Genomic DNA, 13,282 nt, shown 5'->3' with positions numbered 1-13,282 from the left:
TTCGTAGGCTTCCCTTCAGCTAGGTTTTGCTCAAATCACAACATAATAATTAAATCAAAATGAAAGAGTTTGTGACAACATGTAATGATTTAGTGCCTATCGCTCCAATATCTTTCTGATAACATTTCTGAGGCCACGTTTATTGGTCTCCTCGTTCAACACTCAGAAATGATGAATTTCTTTTAGAGACATGAAACGTTGCCATTGTACATGCATTTTGCCTTCGGATAAGCCTCTTCACGCTTAGCAGAGAAGTTTGAGACTGGTTTCACCGGTGATTCTGCAACTACAGTTTTAGAAAAATTCCACAAACAACGATGCCTAGTGTTCCCAGAAAAGATTGGAAGTCTAGTTACGAAAAGTAGAGCGAGAATTAAAAATATCGCAAGCACAAGGTCATACTTTAAAGTGCCCTTAAACCACCTCCGGTAATTTTTTTTAACATTTCAAGCAAACGCGCGCATCGAGTTCACAATGCCGTCACGATCACAATGCCAAACGCGGCAACGCCACGAGCCGCGGGTGCGCCACAAATTCAAAAAAAAAAAAAAACAATCCCCTGCCCTCTCTGGGCCTTTCGTAAAGACCCAGCGTTCGCCGTGACGTCAACAACATTCGTGTCTGCTCATGTCATCCACAAAAAACTGTTTGCTCGCAGGTACGCGCTCTCGCTGCTCCTCCTTGCAGAGTGAGGAGGAGAGGGGCCGACGGATGGAGCGCGAAGGAAAGCGAAACGAGCGAGGGCCTCTTTTGTATCAAACGCGTGTAACTCCGCTATTACGGCGCCGTTTCGAAAAATTCTCACGACTACGTGTTCGTTGTAAACTCGTGCACAACCGCAACACCACAATTAAATTTCGACCTCTGGGTTGTATAGGGAACCTTTAATGTTGAAATGACCATAGATTTATCTTACTGCAGATAACTCATGCTACCACAAACTGCATCATATGACGGGACGCATTGAGCTACAGAGTAGAACCGTTGTGCTCGTATCTGCTCTCTGTAATCAGTCAATGAATTAACACATTCTCAAGATATCAGTACACACACAACCGACTTCCACGTCGGCGTACCTCTCCCCATGAGAAAAAAAATTGCCGTGGCTGAAGCGGTTAAACCAAGTACGTAACAGCGATGTTTTATTTTAAAAGTAAGGATGCCTAAGCATTCGTGAGTCGTCGATTGTCCGAATATTCGGCTTTTTAACCGCGTGTTAGGTATATGCCGATTATTCGGGAAAATCCAAATGTGTATTTTTCTAACTATATATGCTCGATTAAGCCCGCAGTTTGACAGGGAAAGAGCAGCGATGGTCCGCAGCCTGAAAATTGGTTGTCATAGGCACGTGTACCGTGCATTTGAAGATGTCGTTTCTCCTGAGGCCTCCCGACCTGCACATGACAGTGACCACTACGCAGATATACCGTTCTCCAGAACCGACGCAGCTACAAGACTTCGTTCGCTGGCACGTGAACTCACACTTGCCCAGTCGAACTCGGCTGAATTCACCAACGCTCGTCTACACAGCTTGGATCCCAACCTCCAGCTCCGTCTTCCGTCAGGAATATCGCGAGCTGAGGAGACGCTTCAGTGCCGCCTGTGGCTTGGTGTGACATTCACGAATGCCTACTCCTGTCTGACTGGAATGGCCAACAACTCTACATGTAATTACTGCAGCCGCGAAGAAACGATCTCCCATCTTCTGTGTGAGTGTCCCCTTTTCAGTGCGTCAAGACAAGAACTTTCTAATGCGCTAGATAAACTTGACAATCGCCCTTTGTCGGAACAAAGGGTTTTGGGAACTTGGCCGAGTCCATCGTCAGCACAGAAGGCTTTAAAAGCATTATTGCGCTTCTTGCGGACAACTGGTCTTAGAGACAGACTCTAAGTGGTGTCATATTCTCGTTTCCTTTTTTTCCCCTCTCTTTTTCTTTTTCCTTTTCTTGCTCTCCTTTTTTTTGTAACACCTCTCTTCTATCATCTTTTATCCCCCTTACCCCTTCCCCCAGCACAGGGTAGCCAGCCGGTCTAAAAACTGGCTAACCTCCCTGTCTTTCCGCTTGTTTCTTCCTTCCTTCCTTCCTCGTTTCTCCTGAAGTTCCCGCGCCAACGGGGAAGAGCGTACAACGAATTATTGCCCTCCTACGAGACACGGCTGTTTAACACATGGTGACAGACCCCTACAATTCAGTGATGCCCAGGTGGAAAAACTGTCGGCTATTTAGGCCAGGATAACCCCGCCTGCTGCAGCATCACAATTCAAAATTTCGAGTATTCACGCACCTCTGTTTACTTTTACGCAGCAACGACCGTATCATGTGACAAAAGGACCTACACCCTTACATGCCCCTACACACTGACAGTTTGCATTTCGGGTACTATGGGACAGCTACACACAGCTGTCCTTTCGAATCAACTGATCAACGTAGTCGTATCGTGCCTGGAGCCGAATCTTCACAGGCACTCCAAACATATGCCACATTTAAAAGCCCCCGTACTTTCTCTTAACTGCCAGTAGAATTTTGTCTGCACATCTCATAAGCTGTGCGAGCGGCCTGATCATGCGCAACTCACATCGAATATCTTCGGAATTCCTTCATATCCTTTAAACTAAATTTTCCGAAAGCAAGCAAATACTATATGCCTAAGCTGTGCTCTGAAATTTCTGAAATTTGTCGTAGTTGAACGCGGATAAACTGTTTGTCGAGCGGTTTTGCTTGCTTTGGGAAAGGACGAGACCATTGGTTTACGTAGATATAACTATTGCATGTCTTTGTTTAGGCGGGGGCGGCGAGAGGTATACTATACACGCTTTGATTACACGCCACGACAAGGGAGTCAACGTGTTGCACTACGAGAGAACACAGACGCTGCTAGACGCGAACGCGCAGTGAACTTAGATGCAGCCACGGCGGCACGACATATTCACCTTGAGCCGATAACCACATATCACCCATCACCCAGCACCTGGGCTAGCACGTCAGGAAAATAGCCAGGCTAACATCTCCAGCTTTTCATTAAAACATTTCTCTTTCTCTATCATCTTGAGCCGCTTTCGTATTCGCGAACGTGCCGCAATTGTGTTTTCACTGAAGCTCCTCCGCCGTCGTTGACCTTGGCTGAGCGTGAAGATCAGATTCACCCAACGAGGCGTTTTCTGGGTTTATATTGGAAGGTGTAGAGCTATGGATCTAAATCCGGTGGGTGTGGGGCGGCACTGGGAATGAAACCCAGTGTCCCCCACACTGGAGGTGCACGTTCTAACCACTTGACTAGCGCTGCGGTATTCAATGAATCGTAACGTATTTATTGTCTATACAGGGTGCCCCAGCTATCTTTAGGCAGAGTTTAAAAAATATGCCACTGCACTCACTGACGACGCGACGAAATGGATGTTACGGACTATTGCCTGTAGTAAGTCAGACAATTATCTCTCTTCTGATTAATTGCTTAATTAACCAACTTTTGAAGCAACGAAGCTGGGAAAAAATTCCTATGAGTAAGTTGTAGATCGGTTTGCGAAACGTCCGATTAGAAAGTTTCTAACTTTCTATCTATTAAAGGGGTCATGAAGCACCCCTTGGGCTTGTTGAAAAAACACATCCTGCGGAAAGCTGACACGGCTATGAACTACTCAGCCCAAATATTGCAGTCGTGCGCGCCGCGTAAGGCTACAAGCGTAACGCGAAGTTGCTGTTTTCTCAGGCGCCTTCTTCAAACAGAGGCCGTTCTCACTCTCGTCGGTGGGCGGGGCGTCTGCCGATTGACGTCGCGATCTGCATCGCCGCGTCGCAAAAGACACAGCATCCTCATTGGCCGATAGCCGACATAAATCGAGAGCGGCGTTCGGATCAGATGCGCTTCTTGCCACAGGGTGCCGCTACTTGCCGACGCCGCACTTCTCAGTACACGGTAGCCGCGCTCGCGCACGCGAATCACAGCGGGGGAGCGATCGCGTTTCATGATGCGCGCTGACGTAACTTCTTTCCTCCGTGCCACCCTTCCCCGTGTAGCTTCCAGTGCGCTCGTCGGCACGGGAAAAGAGAGAAAGCGCTGAGAGCGTGCGCCCAAACCCCGTAACTCGGCTCATTCTTGACAGATTCGAGAAATTTTTGCGGCAATCGATTCGGGAGGCAGTAAACTCCGATGCGGAGGTCATTAGATCATTACTTGGAAAAGTGATTCATGACCCCTTTAAGTATTAGGGTTTTTCTGCTTACTACAGATGCCCGCGAAATACGAAAGAATAACTTGACATGCCCGCTTGCGCGCCAGTGTGCGCGCGATGAATCTATTATAGTGCTCCCTAACGTGGATGTGGATGTGGATAACCGCGGATTTGTTTATAGAGATACTTTCATTCATTTCCTTCTCAGAATAATTGCACTTTGTATCCTCTGGTAAGGTAGACAAGTATTCGTGAAAGAAAAAAATGTCATCTACCCGTTTTTGGCACGAAGCTAGAAGGGAAACGGCCGGATGATTATTCTTTCCTTTGCTGTATCGGCTGTCACTGTCGGCGCCTTGTTCCTCGTGGCTTCGCTTGTAGGTGTAACGAAAGTGCACTATAATTGCCAGTTCTTAATCTGCTGATAGCGTCAGGGCCCCGGAAATAACCACTTCACTAAAAACAGTAACTCGGCAAGAGTGTCTTGTGCCTTACTCCATTTTCAGTTCCCAAAGCTATCTACACCGTATTACAGATGCGCCACGCGGCGAAGTACACGCGATGTCTTTCGGTGAAAAAGAGGCTGTGTGTTTTTTTGTGCGTCCTTTACGCTTGAGCGGTGTGTGTGTGTGTGTGTGTGTGTGTGTGTGTGTGTGTGTGTGTGTGTGTGTGTGTGTGTGTGTGTGTGTGTGTGTGTGTGTGTGTGTGTGTGTGTGTGTGTGTGTGTGTGTGTGTGTGTGTGTGTGTGTGTGTGTGTGTGTGTGTGTGTGTGTGCGCGCGCGTGTTCACTTGAGCAAAAAAAATTGCTTATGAGCAACCGGCCCCTGTAGCGTTCGCAACGTCGAACTAAGCTCGACTCGGATTTCAACGAACTCTCTTAATTAGCGTGTAGCTTCACCCGAACTTAGCTTGCCAAGATGGTCGAACCCGAGTCATTACATTCTCATTAACAAACCACCCACCGCGTACAACTTCATGTGGGAGCCGCGGGAGCATCGTGCCAAACACATGGCTCGGCAAAGACGCTTCCTCGAAGTCGTACGAGGCGCGTACGGGCGCCTGACGCCCCCTCGCGGGTTCGCACCCTAGGCGCGGGCCGTTGGCCTGCCGTCGGCTCCTCCAGATGTCGCGCGGTTCAAAGCCGGCGGTGATCCCGACGCCGCCGCTCTCGACGACGTCTCGCATCGCGCAGCAGCGGCGGAATGGCGGGCTCAGCAACGACGCCGTGGTCGGCTGGCGATGCGTCCTCCTCCGCGTGAGCTGCGCTAGCGCGGCCCGCCGCTGTCAACTCGCTTCTGGCCGTGCAACACAGCAACGAGCCACCCCGGACCGGCGAGCGACTGATCCGGTCGCCGTGGCAACGTCTTCGCGACACGGTGAGGGCTCCGGCGACTCGGCCGCCGCTGTTTTGCGGGCTATTTTGTTGCACGTCTCGCTGTTGTCTCCTACAACCTTTGCTGGTCGTCTTGGTCAGGCCTGAAAGGCCCGGCCGTCCCTATGCTTACTTGTGCATTGCATGGTATGGTTGCATTTTTACTCTTTCCCAAGCGATATGAGCCGTCATATCGTGGTCGCAGTTATCTCTTTCTGAAGTTCAAGTCTAGAAAGACATGCACCAACCCCGTTGCCTAGCGCTGGTGTCTTCTTTATTTGAGCAATGACCGCGGGAAAGAAGGAGTGGCCGGCGTCGACCTCGCGGTGTCTATGGAATCGCTGCGCTAAACGGCGTCTAAAGGATGTCGGTTTTGCAAGGCACGTTAGATCGTGTTGTCCACAGAAACAGTCGCGTGCAGCGCTGTGCGCGCGTGCGCTTCGCAGAGGCGATTCATCTCAGCGACAGCAGTTCCATAAACGCGGCATAACAAATAGAGGGGGCGGGATAACAACAAGCTGGGCGTGTGCGGCGACATAAACGCCGTAGGCCGTCTGTTTGCAATCGTATCGGGGCGCCGGAATAGGGGTTGTCCCTTTGCCGCTACCGCGCCCTCCGAATCAGTGTACAGAGATGCCTTACATTCTCCCGACGCGTCTTTAACCAGGAGCGCGCGCGCCTGTGAGAGAAAAGCGCTTCTTTTTTTTCTTGCGCGGCACCGAGCTCTGGCTTCTTTTCTTTCGAGCATCGTCCGTGGCGTGCTTCTTCTTTCCAGCCGGGCTCGTACCTGGCCATACGTGCGAAACAGGCTGTGGTATTGATTTCTGGGCACTCGAGATCGGGGAGGGTTGCTGCCTCCAGCGCTCTCGCTGTCGCCTCTTCCCTCCTCATCAGCAGCGGCCACACAGCTCGATTGTTTCCCAGCGTGTGTGCTTGTTTGTGTGCTCGTGAAGCTCTGCTAGCGACGCGGAGTGCCGCCGGGAATCCCGTTTTGCCACCTCTCCTTCCTCTTCACCCTCCCGTACGCGGGACACAAAGCGCGGCGAATCTTAATTAGCGCGAGCCCGAACATGCCATATCGGAAGAAGAAGAAGACATCGCTCCTTTTTATCCTCGCCGAAGCCGGTGCCAGTTGCTGCCCGCGGCTATCGCACTGGTTGCAGAGGTCTTCATTCGACACGTTCCCCCCTTTGGGCTCTTGGAGCCCGGCCAGAATATTGCGCGGGCCGCCGGGGTTTGAGTGGTTAGCTTCCCCCACGCCTTCGCCCCGACAGGTGTGGCGGCGGCGTCTGCGGTTGCTGCGGCGGTTGTTGGCGTTGGCCGCTGTTTTCTCGGCGCTCCACCGCGAACGACGCACTCTGTTTGACGCCGCAGCCTCTGCATTGTGCAGCCCGTGCTTTAGTTTGTTTTTGTTGTTTTTTCTTGACGTTTGTTCTCCCGACCTGTCTGTTTAAACGCGATATATTCCGACACACTTACGTTCCCGACGCAGGAATAAAGGCAAGAATAGAGAAAGAAAACACGCCCGCGCTTTCAGAGAGGCGGCTCCCTTTGTAAACGCCGATGATGGATCACCGAGCTACTCAGTACAGACGCAAGTTCACAGCTCCGCGCTATACATCGACGCATTGATTTGTTTATTGTTGGAGAGTGGAGCTAAAAAAAGTGCGTAGTACACGCTAAAACTTACTATCGTCGTTTCGCGCAACCTTACTACACTTTACCATTGATGAGAGAAACTGCCTACTGCATGCATGCCAACGACACTCTTGTCGGTGAAAAGTTGGCTGTTTGGCATAACCTTGATGTCGTACAGAGAAACGCGCTTTGCAGAAACCCAACAGCTTTTGTGCAAGAGGCTCCGTCCGCACCGCTCATGGGTTAAGCTACGTTCACTCGCTCTTACGCGGTTGCGAGCGAACGACAGTTCTCAAGTGCCTTGGCGAGTGTGCTCAAGTGCAATATTTTCATTGCCTATATGTTGTTTTGACCCTCTTTTTTTCAGATGCGAAGCAGGGGCGTAGCCAGAAATTTTTTTCGGGGGGGGGGGGGTTCATCCATACTTCGCATCGCCTTCGTGGTCCGCCTTCATGGAACGTTCATCGCATCGCCTCATGGTCCCCTTTAGCGGAGATGGTGTGATTTTTTCTCGACATAGTTCTTGCTTGAAGGCCGCGGTGGCTGCATTTTCGATGGAGGCAAAAATGGTTGAGGCCCGCGTACTTGGATTTAGGTGCACGATAAAGAACCCCAGGTGGTCGAAATTTCCAAAGCCCTTCACTACAGCGTCCCTCATAATCATATCATGGTTTTGGGACGTTAAACACTAGATATTATTATTAGTTCTTGCTTGAAAGCGACGGATCTATAGAATCAACGTCTCTAAAATGCCCAGCATTCCTGTCATAAGCATCATGACGTATCTTCACCGTAAGGCAAAGGCCTCTCTCGAAGATCCTAAATGTTCTTGTCTCACGCGAGTTGATTTTATCTTACAATCCCGGCCTAAGCTGCCATTTTGTAAAAAAAGGATCACGTGACGCCGGCTGACAAGAAGAGTGTTCCACACTCGCCGTCATGGCTACGAGTGGCCCTAGCTAACACTCCCAGCAGGATTATATACACGTAGAATTAAACAATAAAGTGGACGGCAAAACGACTGCAGCTGTAGCTCAATTCGCAGAGCATCGGACGCGTTATCCGAATGTTATAGGTTCGGTGCCTATTGGAAAAAAGTTGTTTTTTTTCATCCACTAATTCATTTCCGTTTAGTCATAATTACTGCAATACAGTTAGAAGCTACAAATAATGTACCCTATGCCTCCCTTGGCTTCATTGTCTTTTGGTTTAATTAGGTTGTGTCGAACAAATAAACTAGCCCCTAACACGTTCCCTCTTTCGTTCTTTAACAGTCATGCGATGCACAGAACTACAAATAACGAACACTTATTATTTATTGCCAAGCGGAAGCGCGCACGAGCATACAGCGGCACGACCACTCCAGTACCGCTACGGTTCTGCAACCACTGCACCGCACCTAACTATTCTACTACGTCGTGGCAGCATAACAATTGAAAGAAACAAAAAACAAACCGGAAAACTTGTTTTACGAATGCTAAATGCGGTGCAGCGGTACTCTGCACAGACGTGTCGCCAAGAATCTACGCCTCCCAAGAGAGCGCCGATGACAGCGGTAAATTAGCTCGTAGATAAAAGACCGTTTCATTAGACGGTTGCTATTTGCACATCAAGGGGCAACCAGGAACCGAATCTTTAATCAATAGCGCTTTAAATTAAAAGCCCCTCTTTCTGTCTAACTACTTAGTGGAAGAGCGTGCATACGTGTGCGGACACGGTGCATGCTGGCGTTTCGGGGTGGTTTGAACAGTCGTGCTTAAGCTGTTAATTAGTTGCTTCATTAGAAGGCAGGTAATTGTAAAAGGGATAGGCCATCACCGACGCAAGGCTGCACTCTGCTGTCTTCGCACCACAGCAAAATTTATAACGCGGGCGCAAGCAACTATTTCGAACAGGTGCAGCAATGTTCTATAAATGTCCTGGACTTGCTTGCTGGTTCATTAAGTGTTATGAATTAAACAGCAGATTATTTGCGTTGCGAGTTGTGCAGCGTTTTCTAAGCGGCTTACGCGGCCCTTGTTACGTAAGCAGCCTCGGTGACGTCTCTAATCAGAACAAATGCAAGAAACACCCGCGCGCATCAACATCGCAGTACTTTGTGTTAGAAAGACGGAAAGTTTGGAAATCTTGCACACAGATATGGGTAGTTCAATCCTGCATTAAAACATGCATAGCAACAGCGCAGAGACGATCGAGAGCGCAAGCGCACAACAGGAACTGTGTTCTTTATTGAACGGTAAGGGAGGAGCTATAAAAGCGTGCAGAAGCATTAACAAGCTGGGAAAGTTAAGTTTACTTCTGACCTTGTTTTAATTTCTGTGACAGCAGTTACCAGCTCAAAACAAGGTTCTTTGCCACTTTATACTATGCCCTCGTATAGGTGTATAGATTGTCATCACCATATCTGACCACCTTCGAAGGCGCACGCAAACACCATACATACATACATACATACATACATACATACATACATACATACATACATACATACATACATACATACATACATACATACATACATACATACATACATACATACATACATACATACATACATACATACATACATACATACATACATACATACATACATACATACATACATACATACATACATACATACATACATACATAGAAGTTGCGCAGAGAGGGCGAAGGGGGGCGAACCGTCTAACGGGGAGCACCTAGCCTGCCCCACACCGTCACTCAGTCGGGCTTGTCCCGTCATTGCTCACTGTGCAGGGTTATGGCCATGCAAGTTTTTGACAATAATGGCTGCCGGGTAACCCTGATGTTGCATTCCAAGAACTGTTTACTTCGCACCTTTCCTCACAGAAAGCCGGGGACCAAAGGAAGGCCGTTGTGAGAAGAACGTCATCGCTTCATTTTCATTTTTACATCCGTTGCGGTACTTGCTCTGTTCCGGACTCTACCAATGGAAGGAAGGGGGAATGGGGGGGGGGGTTCTGATGTGAAACATCGCCCCCCCCCCCCCCCCAATGAAGAACCTGCGCTCGCCTACGCACACTTACATACATATATACGTTTGCACTTACCCTGTATCTCGCTGTCTGCAACCTGGTCTTACGAAATATTCTGGCGTAAAAGCGTTCTCGCGAATAAATGTGCCGGTGAGCATACCTTAGCAAGCTGAAGGATTGTGGCGACGCCTACAGGAACAAAAAAAAAAAAAAAAGAAGCTCCGAGTGAACTAATCTTTATTCACTGGAAGTCTGAATGACAGAAGCGCGGCGGCGTATGCATTCTATTAGGGGGCGTGTGCACTTGCGCGGATCTTTTCCCGCGGGGAACAAAAGGAAACGCATTGAGTAAGCCGAGGCCGTTTGTTATTGTCCGTTTACCGTTTCTCTGACGCACGGTAGCGCCCACTCTCGGCAGGCGTCTATAAGCCTCGCCCATTCGCACATACACACGAACGAAAGCCTTCGCATTCATCGTTCGTTTCACCTTGGCTAACACGGCGCTGTTCGCTCCGCTGACGTCGTGCGGAGAAAGACGCCATTCGACCTCGCTCCTGTTGTTTTTTTTTTCTTTCTTTCTTATATCGTTGCTAGAGGTATAGCGCGTCGGCACTTCGCGCACAGGCTCTTCGTTATTCGCGAGGCCGACACTGAATCCATCACAATGGAGGACAAGCCGGGAGGCATCGGCGAGCCGCAGATGATGAGCTCCCGAATACGCGGTACCGCGACATATGCGCTCACGCAGGCGTACTTGACTTCTCCCGGTTTCGTTTCTTGTTTTACATTTATCTTTTCCATTGTTTATTCTTTGCGTATATGGCTCGCGGCGTAGTGTAGGAGCGCCGCTTGTAAAGGTCGGGCAATGACACGCGCGTTGGCACACGCCGCTGTGTACCTGTAGCGTGGCGACACCTGCACTCTATTTCGAAACACTGCCGCGCCGTAGATACACATGCGGCTTCAGGCGATGGGGAAGTGACCATGCGGAATTCGTCTAAACGTTTCGTGTTCATCCACTCTACAGTGCAGTCCTTAAAGGTCTCTAGCGCTATGAAGAGGCCTCTCAGTTTTGTTCCTCATACTTACGAAGTTACTGTTGTTATCTACGTTCAATAACGTTAACAACTGCGTGCGGTCACAGACGTGCCGGTTGTCGTTGGTTACGTATTAAGGTAGCACCGATGGTATTAAGACTTACAGAGACAGTATAAATGTACAGTTGATTTCGGTGCGGAGGCGTTACGTTATATGCGCCGTCACGTGAGGCCTCATGCCGCGGTTACCTATGGCTCGGCGTCATCTCTTGCGGGTATCACTTTTTAATAGGGAAGCATTATATGACTCATGAAGCCAAAAATTCGACTTCGTTCGGGGAGCGACGTTACCACCCTACGGAAAGAAAACTCACGTGATCAAGTGATGACTTAATGTTATGACGTCATCACGTGACTTTACGTCATGACGTAAACCTGCAGAAGACGTAGACCTGCAAAGCGTGAATAGGGCAAGGTAGCTCCAGGGGAGAAATGTTTGGCACGTGCCGCGCTCGTGAATTCGCAATACTCGTGTGGCATATCGTACCGGAAAACAGAGCGTCAAATTTGGCTCTAGACAGATCTCTGGTCAGTAGGGAATAAACTGACCAGAGATCTGTCTGCATCTGTCTGCCCGATGTAAATTCGTAAATGGCAAGGACTAGTTATGTCCGGCGCCTCGTATGCCCGCACACGTGTTGTAGCAGAGGGAATACTGGACACCGGAAAATGATGACGCTCTATAGCATCACTCTGCTGTGCATTCTATTTATCCATTTACTGCCGTGCTCTGTAGTAACCCTAGTGAAGGATTCACAGTATAATAATAATAATAATAATAATAATAATAATAATAATAATAATAATAATAATAATAATAATAATAATAATAATAATAATAATAATAATAATAATAATAATAATAATTCTTTTATTGCCACCAATATTTTAACATCCCTTTGATCCACAGTGCTGATCAGTCAACGTTTCTATCTGGTTTTAACCGCGGTGCGTCAAGAAAGTGAAAGTGAAAGGTTCCGACTGTACTTGCTGGGTGATTATAGTAAAGTTGCATTGGGGTATGCTGAGCCGCGTCCGGAATTTCGCAACAGCGTATGCGTGCTCCGCCTCTGTCGTGAATATTCATTCCCGCATATTTTTGTCTTGCGGCAGAGAGCTCTGGGCTTCAAAAATCAAAACCTTCCTTCTTGCTTTAAAAGGCATCCATTCTATTCCGCCTGACGACGTATGTACCAGCGGCATAGCAAGACCAAATCATCAAGTACAGCTTTGGTCTCACTACGCCACCGGCAAGAAAAAAAAGATCTCAGGTTAGCCAAAGCGAGGCCGACACGTTCTATGCCTTGTAATGCGTAACTTCAAATATCGAAGTCGGCAATTAAAGAAAAAAGAAAGACAGTCGAGTAGCGGTTAAAGCACCGGGTTTCGGTTCTGGAGACCCAGAGTTCAAATCAAGCCAGCGGAACATTGTTAGCAATTTTATTTTTGGTTGTCCGGCGTACGTATTCGCTGCGCTAACGGCATCCTCGCGCCTGTGGGCGTGTATGACACCTCCCGTGGTCTAATGACGTCACTCGTCAATAAACCATGTGAGCGTGGGTGACGTCACAGTCGAAACTGGATTGTCCACCCCTACCACAGAAACCATCGAAAATATATCTTCAGCGATGTACGTTGTCCAAGTCATGGTAAACAGTGACGATGGTGCTCCCAGGAGGCGCGAAGAGACGGCTGTGTCAGCGTGCTCTGCGGAAGTGATGAGCGTCAAATTCGTAATAATAATAATAACTGTTGGAGTTTAACATACCGAAACCACGGCATGATTACGAGGGACGCCGTAGTGGAGGGCTCCGGAATTTTCGACGACCTGGGGTTATTTAACGTGCACCTAAATAAATGTGCACAGGCCTCTAGCATTTCCCCTCCATCGAAATGCGGCCGCCGCGGGGGGAATTCGATCCCGCGACCTTCGCGTCAATTTTGTAAGTCCCACGGGAGAAAACACGCAGTAATTGATTTGTATTCGAAATATCGAAAAAATGCCGTCCCTTCCCACTAAACA

The 13,282-nt window shown here is 48.8% G+C and overlaps 1 protein-coding gene across 2 annotated transcripts in view; it reads left to right on the top strand.

Moving 5' to 3' along the window:
- The first annotated feature begins 5,294 nt into the window (after window positions 1-5,294).
- LOC119389742 (endothelin-converting enzyme homolog) overlaps window positions 5,295-13,282 on the top strand; it is a 152,263-nt gene continuing 144,275 nt past the window's right edge. The window contains exon 1 of one of the 2 annotated variants that reach the window (XM_037657118.2): window positions 5,295-5,547. The gene's annotated coding sequence lies outside the window, so the exon portion shown is untranslated. The remainder of the gene's footprint in view (window positions 5,548-13,282) is intronic. The other variant, XM_037657121.2, reaches the window with a different exon arrangement.

The sequence above is a fragment of the Rhipicephalus sanguineus genome, chromosome 4, assembly GCF_013339695.2.
Source record: "Rhipicephalus sanguineus isolate Rsan-2018 chromosome 4, BIME_Rsan_1.4, whole genome shotgun sequence".
Lineage (NCBI taxonomy): Eukaryota > Metazoa > Arthropoda > Arachnida > Ixodida > Ixodidae > Rhipicephalus > Rhipicephalus sanguineus.
This window is presented reverse-complemented; position numbering and strand designations above follow the sequence as displayed.